Genomic DNA, 8320 nt, shown 5'->3' on the forward strand with positions numbered 1-8320 from the left:
CTTGAAATATATGTTACAATAATTTGGTTCTGAGATGACAAAGGCTTCCATGAGGATTAAAGATAATCTGCCTTTTCAGAGGAACTTGAGAAACTGCTGCTCCAGGAGCCTGCACAGAGCTGTCACAGGCCAGTGGAGAAGGCAGCAGTGGATTGAATGTGTCCTGCCTGGCCAGCAAGGGCACCATGTGGGCTGACCCTGGGCACAAGGTCCCGCAAGGGCTTGCCTGCTTCATGGTACAAGCTTCACTGACCTCAGGAGTTCCCAAGACTCAAGTGCTCACCAGAGAGGAGGGTTGGCTTTGGAAGGAAGCAGGTGCTCTAGGACAGTCTGAATGCAAAAAAGGGTGAGTGGAAGAAAGAAAATGGTAAACTGTGTAAATTCCTACTGTGCTACCAGAACAGTAAGTCCCATAAAACATAACACGGAGGGGTTTTAGTGCTTGGGCTACCACCCATGCCTTGTACATGCCCCCACCTTCATGCGCCTCCACGTCCCTCACACTGGCAGCACCTAGGTTTAGTGGTACCCTTCTCTCCAGGCTTTCAGGAGGCTGTGAACACCCAGTCATCCCCTCTAGCCCAGGTGCTAAAGGCAGCACGTGTAGCTGCCTTCTGCCAGGCTGCTGGGAACAAGGCACTGGGGGCTGCAGCGAAGGCCAAAAGAGGAGATGGGGGCTGGAGTTAGGAGAGCACAGAAGTGTAATGACTGGCTGTTCCTGCACAGGGAATGTGCAGGGTCCTTCTCTGATCTCAATAGGAAAGGCACACCACCTAACAAAAGTGCTTTAATAGTAAGATACTAACAAGAAGTGGAATATAGTCAGTGAGGAATTCTTTCACCTCCTCATCCTGGGAACCTTACTTTCATACAGCGTCTGATAGACCCATTGCATGGAGCATAGTTGCCCCAGACCCCCTGTTTTGAAATTAAATATGGAACTATCTCATTTTATCGTGGTAAATATATCACATGCCTGGATTGTGCCTAGGCACCTGACTATGAAGACGCTTCTTGTAACTCTTGTCCCTTCATGGATCCCAAAGCAGGACATGCAGGCAGCAAGAGATACTGAGTAGCAGGAAGTCACGCCTGCAAAGGGTGGCACGGTTTGGAAATAGGTTAATGGAGCTGCACTGGTTCCACATTGTGAAATAAGTGGTGATGTTTTTCTGTTGTTTCTGCTGTTTTCCTACTAGAACTGACTCATTGACATCAATGGTGTGGAAGGCAAGACTCAAGTATGTTCTCCATGAACAGCTCACAGGATGGAAATTGTGATTATTGTCCAGCAGGAATGATTGTATAGTATAATGTATTATGGCGAATACATTCCTACCCAAAAATCACAGTGAATTGACATTAATTTTACTTTTGTTGAAAAAACGGAATGCACAAGCAATAGGAAATACAATACCATCCTGCTGGTAATCAGCAACAACCCTCCCATAATGTTGTTGCCAGTCTGGGCATGGGATTTTTCTTTACATTATGATTAAACTGTTGGCAAGAACTTGAAGGCTCCAGTAGCCCATGCAGGCAAAGGAACAGCCACAGTTAAAGTTCATGACAGACATCTATAACATGAGGAACAAGTTTTAACAGCAGGAAAAATATTACTGATCATCTCCAAACTGATCTTGGACTTGTGGGACTTCACGGATCCAAACCCATCACTCCCAGATTTGTATTAGGAAGGGGAGATAATATGACTTGGTTCTTAGAGAGGTGTGCAAGCTGAATGGCATTCAGTTTGTGCTCCGAACATCTCAGATAGTTCTGAATGCATAGAAAATTTAGAGAATATTTTAACTCATATTTTTAAACCACAGTTTGTGAGAGCAGATTAAAGCGTGTGACTAATTTTTGCTTCCCTATTTTTCTGCAAAAAATATTGAATAGGAGTTAATCATACCCTCTAATCTTCAGTGAATTTGCATTTCTTCTCAAGTGCAGTCAGGTATGCAGCTGGGAAAAGAACCATAGGATGTCGGTGTTGTTCTGGTGGTTGAGCTTTTAACAGCAAGTGCTGAGAGTTTGCTGCCTATGCAAAATCTGTGTTAAAAGAAGACATCTTGTTGTAAGATTAGCAGTGTTTCATCGCCTTTTTTTTAGAATATCTAGAGATAATGCAAGAAACAAAAATTCAAGGAGGCGAAACATGAAAGCCAACAACTTAAATTTGTGACCTTAGTCCAACTTGTCTTCTGTAGCTTTTAAAATCAAGTCATTTATTTGTGCACTTAAACAAATCTGATGTCAGCTTTAAACTTCTGTTACAGACTTTTGCCATAGAATCTAATCCAAGTAGCAATTTAGCTTTATTAATGTGGGAGGAAATAATGTGCATAATGCAAGCTATTTTTTATGCAACTGCCATTCCTGCCACTGCAAGAAAGTGCCTTACACCTATCTGGAAAGTCATTATTAGCAAACTGAATAATTTATTGCTTCCAATTTTCAGGAAATAAGCCCTGCCTAAGAATGAAAACAGAAGCCTTTTAGAAAATAATAAACTAAAAATGTGTCAGGTTCCTAATTTGAAGAACAGTAGGAGTGTCCTGATGTGAGGTCCAGGGAGCATCATTTCAAACCCAGCAGTAACTCTTCCTGTCTGGAAAAGCAGATGAATGTGTCTTCCTGCTACCTGATGGGTACCCTTACATGTATTTCAACTGCATTTTCACAAGTGGATAAAAAAAAGCCAATGTAGCTTGGAAATCTCTGTGCTTCACCTTCCTAACGCTATTTAGAAAGATCCTGTGCTACTCAAACATTACCATTAATATACAGAACGGAAGCAGAGTTAATGCTTACATTTTATCTTCAAAATTAACTCTGCATTATTTGAAGTGTATAATTTTTTAATTAAATACACTTAAATTGAACTAACTACAGGCAGTGATGGAACCGGTCTTTAAATTGTGTTGAAAGAACAGCCTGACTTGGAAAACACAGGAAATCAGATGCCTTATTAATTCACAAATAAATAAATATGGGCAAAAGGATAAAATCTATGGGGAAATATTATTTTAGTTCCTGTCCAGTTGAATTGCACTGACTAGAACTTATTTTCTGATTCCCTTTCTATTTATGTAGCTACCTACAGTGCAAAGTCAGTGTTAAATGCTACTGAGCCTAGCAGTAGCATTTGCTGTCTCTTTTTGTGCTGTGTAAACAAATGTTCATTAGCGAAGAAGCAGTCTAACATTTTTTAATATCTAGCAAGGTAACAGCTCCACTTTAAAAAGATGTATAATTAAAAATTCATGAGGTAGTGGAAATGTTTAGAATCTGAACTGCATAGCAAGAAGAGACAACTGTGTCTACATAAATATTATACACCTGATGGATGGATCGTCAGGCTGTATTTACTAAGGTAGTGTTTCTGTGTAAACTCCATTGCTAATTAGAGATTTGTTTTGGAGAACGAGACAGAAAGCCAATCAGTTTGAAGAGGGAAGAACTGAGGAGGTGAGCTCTCTAGTTCATCTTTGACTTCAATCAAGAAATGCCTGTGTTTAAACAAATGAAAACATTACCAAGCTTTAGACACTGCAGCACTGTATTTACCATCCCTGCACATTTCTTTCATCTGCAGGGAGCAGGCAGAGGTGCCATCCTGTGAGCAGCAGTTACAATTCTTCCCCATCTGCAAAAACTCTCTTCTCCTTCCCCTTTCCCTTCCATTATTGTGCAGCCTGAGGTGACCCCGCCACAGGTTTTCCCAGGAATGTGCACCTCTCCGATAAGAGGCACCATCAGCCTGAAGATAACATCTGTATCTCATGAGCTGCCCACAAAGCCATCGGTTTCTCCTTTTTTCATTTTTTTCTCATTTGTAAAAGTAGGGGGGGGAAAGCCCTGGCTGGTATTGCATGCACAATACAACCAAGCAAACTTTTTTTTTGGGGAGGGGGGAAGACTTTTATAAATGCTATCAGGGAACAGGAAAAATAGCTACTATTGCTGTAGGATTTTTAGCTTTACATTTTTTTAACATGTAAAATATCAGGAACTACAGAAGATTAAAAGTTGCTCTGTCAAAGAATGACTGAAAATGAGCCAGTTATAAAATAAAGAAGTAACCATACAGAGACTGTGCAGTCATATTTAGTGAATACTGTATAATTTCCGAAGTACTCTATAAAGTTTGTAAGCTGATGACGCAAACAACATATAAGAGTCATATAAACTGGCATAACAATGAAGCCACAAACACAATACCCTACAGGAAAAGAAAAAAAACCCACCCAAAACTCACAAACGAACAAACAAAAAAACCCAAAAAACCCCTTCACATCCCAAACCATATCACTAATACACAGATTAAGAATTTCCTAATGAGATTTTTTTTTAGCACTGGTTCAATTTTCAGACACTGCTAAGTTATTTGTGATGAGACTGTGCCTTGGTGGATTGTTTTCTTACAGGATATTTAATTGGTTTTTTAATCAATTTTTTGATACTTATGCAAATAATGTATTTGTTTTAAATGCAGAGAAGTACTTATAACTTATTAAAGAGTAAATACTTGTAAAAAAAACTTAATTACTCAAAACACAAATATAAACTACAGTTAATCAATTTGATGTAATTTCACTTTTAAGACCTATGTTCTGTTTCATTCAAAACTGATACATCTTGCTACATAGTAAAATTGTCCCTACGCTCCGAGCTTTCCTGATTTTATGCTGCAATTGTTTGGAACAGCCACTGGGTGGCACTGTCACACTGCAAGTCAAACCTTTAACGCCTTTCCTCCCCACATCCCCTTCAACGCGCTAATGAAATCGGTGCAACCCGTATTGGCCAAGCAGAACCCCCAGCTTCCTCTTTACTGGTAACTTTATGCATTTTTTCACACCTTTCGCAAAGCAGCTCAGAACCCCCAGGCTCAGCGTGGCATAGCCCCCGCCGGTGGCCACGGCAGCCTGGCACCCGGCGGGAGGCTGGCCAGCTCTGGATGCTTCGTGCAGACAAAACAGTCATTCTGATGGAAAAAATGATGAGACAGGCTGTCTGTAGGGGAGTTTCCCTGCTCCTGAACAGTTTAGTGTTAGCTTATTTCATAAAGCATGAGGTTTATGCATTTATATTTTCCCCTGCCTTACGGAATTTATCGACTGCATCAATGCCCTCGTCATGCATATAGTGCCTGAAGATTGACAGTATCAGGCTTGTTTCACACACTGTTCCCCTGCCTGCATTTCTGTGAGAAGCAGAGTCCAGGGAAGGTTGCAGAAATGTGGGTGCAAGAGGGGTACGGGTGGGTGCAGGAGCCAATGTGCAGGATTGAAAATTAATGAATACAACAGGTACTTCTTGGCTATAGCGCTGCACTACATTTAAAGGACATAATATGATCTTTTGCTTCATCTAAACGCCACATTAGCCTCATCTCTCTGGAAAATAAAGAAAAACAACTTTCATGGAGCCTTTCCTTCCCTGAAAATTTCTGATACTGAGTTCCTCCTGGCACCATACTGAACCAGCTTATTTGCATTTGACAAGGAGTACACCTTCAAAGTTCATGGGTTCAATTGCTTTGCCAAGGTAACGGGTTTAACTTTTATATATTTTGTGTAATATGGTGTAATGCTGACAAAATAATAAATTCCACATCCCTTCCTCAAGCAAATCTGTCATTAAAGTCAGTCTGAACTTTACCACAGGGAAAAAAAAAATAAAAGAAAAAGAAAAAGAATAACTGAGGCTGGAATTTGGAATTGCCATGTGCTAGACTTTGCAGCAGCAACTGCATCGAAGCCAGCAAAATCCAAAGAATTTGCTTGAGATCAAATCTTTTGCTAGCAGTAAATAATTAAAAGGCAATTTTTACTAAAAAAGACTACCTAGGGAAGCTAATAGATGTTCAGTTTAAATTCAAATGTCTTTTTTTTCTGTAATACATATTTTAAAACACCTGTCTTTAAAATAAAGTTCATTTTTGTGCCCATGCAAATTGACTACGCATTATGAAAGAGCTTTCCAAGAATGTCTGAAACATAACAGCTATCATGACAGTTTTCAATGAATCATTCCTATCTGGGAGTCTCAGAGGAAGAGAAACTAAATGATGATTGAATTATCCTTTTATCTCTAAAAGTGATCTTTCTGAGTCAAGACTGAGACGCTGTGAGGAAATGGATTTGGAGTTCTAATATTTCTGCTGTCATGATTCCCCCTGCTCTCTGAAGAGCCAATGTCCCAAATTTCCACTTTATGGTTGAGATTTCATAAGGCAGAGTTCGAAAAATGGCCAGTAACTTGATGAAGAGAATTAGCTTACAAGGCAGGGGTAGCTGTACACCAACTGAACTCCTCTTGCAGAAATGCCGGAGTTGCAGAACTGCCCCTGGTTTAAACTCAAAGTGGGATCCACCAGTGTGACATGGGTACAGGGCATGTAGACCAGGAGTTGCACAGCTAAACCAGGAGTAATGCCTCCAAAGTAAAGGCTCCAGATCACAAGTACACAACAGCTCTGCTCCCAGCTACCAGCTTCACAACCACATCTGTGCCACTGGGCAGAGCCCGTCTGTGCTGCCTGCTTTCTCTCTGCCCAGGCTTTGCCACCTTCACCTCCAGAGGCAAAGGAGGAAGAGGCAGCTGTAACTGGGTCATGATTTAAAGGCAGACCAGATGCTTTCTGGGGAGCTGAATGCCCCTTTCTGACCAGAACACATTTCATTCACAGACAGATGAACATTTTATTTGAGTATGTTTCCAAATGGCGTCACCTGCAAACAGCGAAGTAAGCACATGCAGTGGCTTTTCAGCTTTTCAAAAAAAGGCATATGGCCATGCTTCTTAGGCAGTCCCAGTCCAGCTGGAAGAGCAAAGGACATGGTCAGAGCCAGTGGTGGGAGATGCTGTAAGCCACTTAGTGATGTTAAAGATCCCAGTTTCAACATCTCTCTGAATAAAAGATAGTTTAACAACATGTCACAGTATTATAACTACCTTCAAGACTTATTTTTCCTAATCTGAATGCAACCAGAATTTGAGTACTTCCTGAAAACACACATCATTGGCATGTTTTAATCACACCATCATTTGAGGCAATCAATAAAATCACAACTACTCAACTGTACTTACGTTTCAGTATGTTTAAGTACCTGTTCTTATATAATTGATGAAGTATTTCAAAGACTCTTTTATGCTCTATTAGGATGCTCAGTGGTTTAGAAAGGAGAAAACTCACAAACAAATATCACAATGACAAGCCTTACACAAAGCCTGGTTCCTATACTCCAGTGTCATATGCATATTCCTTAAAAGTCTCTGAATTAATATTTTAAATATTTACACTGTGACTCCTTTTGCTAGTTTTTTTCAGGAACTAATGGGATTTCAGTTAGTAAATTATATATTGTACATTTAATAACTTCAGTAGTGTGTGCAAATTTCTGTTCAGTGAAGATGTAGACTCTCACATTTCTGTCTTAACTACCACAACTGAACAAATTCAATAGATGTACAGTTATTTGTCACTGAAATGTTGACAGAGAGCACAAATAAAAGGAAATCAGCTGTTGAGGCATAGTTTTCTATTAATCAATAGACAGAGCTCTTTCTTGTGTTGGAAGTATGGAAGCGATGCAATGATGTGATTGTAAGACTCTATAAGAAAGCTCCCCTGTTTTTGACTTTGAGATACATATGAATGTTTAAGATGCAAAGCCAGAGGCTCACATTCCAGCTGAGAATTAACAGGTGTGACTTCCAAAATAAACAATGTTGATGGACATTGGTTCTGAATTTGGTCTGTTGTTTTAAAAATATTTTTATCTGGTTAATACCCCAGAATGCAAAATACCTTCAAAATGTTACAGGTGTTCTCAAATTACCTAAATGCAATGGGCTGCATAAAAATGTTATTTAATTCTAAACCATAAAGCTTTTAATAGTCATGCTGGAAATATACAGTGCAGCTTTATACCTTATGAAAATAGAGACCACCTACAAAGAGGTATAGTCAGAGGTCACAGTAATACTTAGCACTATGGGGTTTTTTGTTTTTTTTTTAAAAAAAAAAACGAAACACAACAAACAAACAAAAAAACACCCACAACTTTTTTTCACTATATCACTGCATCACATACATTCTTCATGCCTGAAACAAAGCTTATCTGTCAGCACCTGTATTAGAAGCTCCTCAGCTGCCCGAACGCCTCAGGGAGTAAGTCTGTATCAGGGGCCACTCTTGCCTTCAAGTTAGCACAGAGCAGGGACCAGAGTGCTGCCATCACAAACGCGGTGCTGCCAAAGCTCATGCTACAGCTGAGCTCTGCGGTGGAAATTATGGTCATGAGTG

At 40.0% G+C, this 8320-nt stretch overlaps 1 long non-coding RNA gene across 1 annotated transcript; it reads left to right on the forward strand.

Annotated features, from left to right (window-relative positions):
- The first annotated feature begins 212 nt into the window (after positions 1 to 212).
- LOC308060371 lies at positions 213 to 8027 on the forward strand. Its single transcript, XR_013926694.1, has 2 exons — positions 213 to 346; positions 1200 to 8027. It is a non-coding gene; the product is annotated as an uncharacterized lncRNA (long non-coding RNA).
- Positions 8028 to 8320: the final 293 nt, after the last annotated feature.

Source organism: Falco punctatus (assembly GCF_963210335.1).
Source record: "Falco punctatus genome assembly, chromosome: 3".
Classification (NCBI taxonomy): domain Eukaryota; kingdom Metazoa; phylum Chordata; class Aves; order Falconiformes; family Falconidae; genus Falco; species Falco punctatus.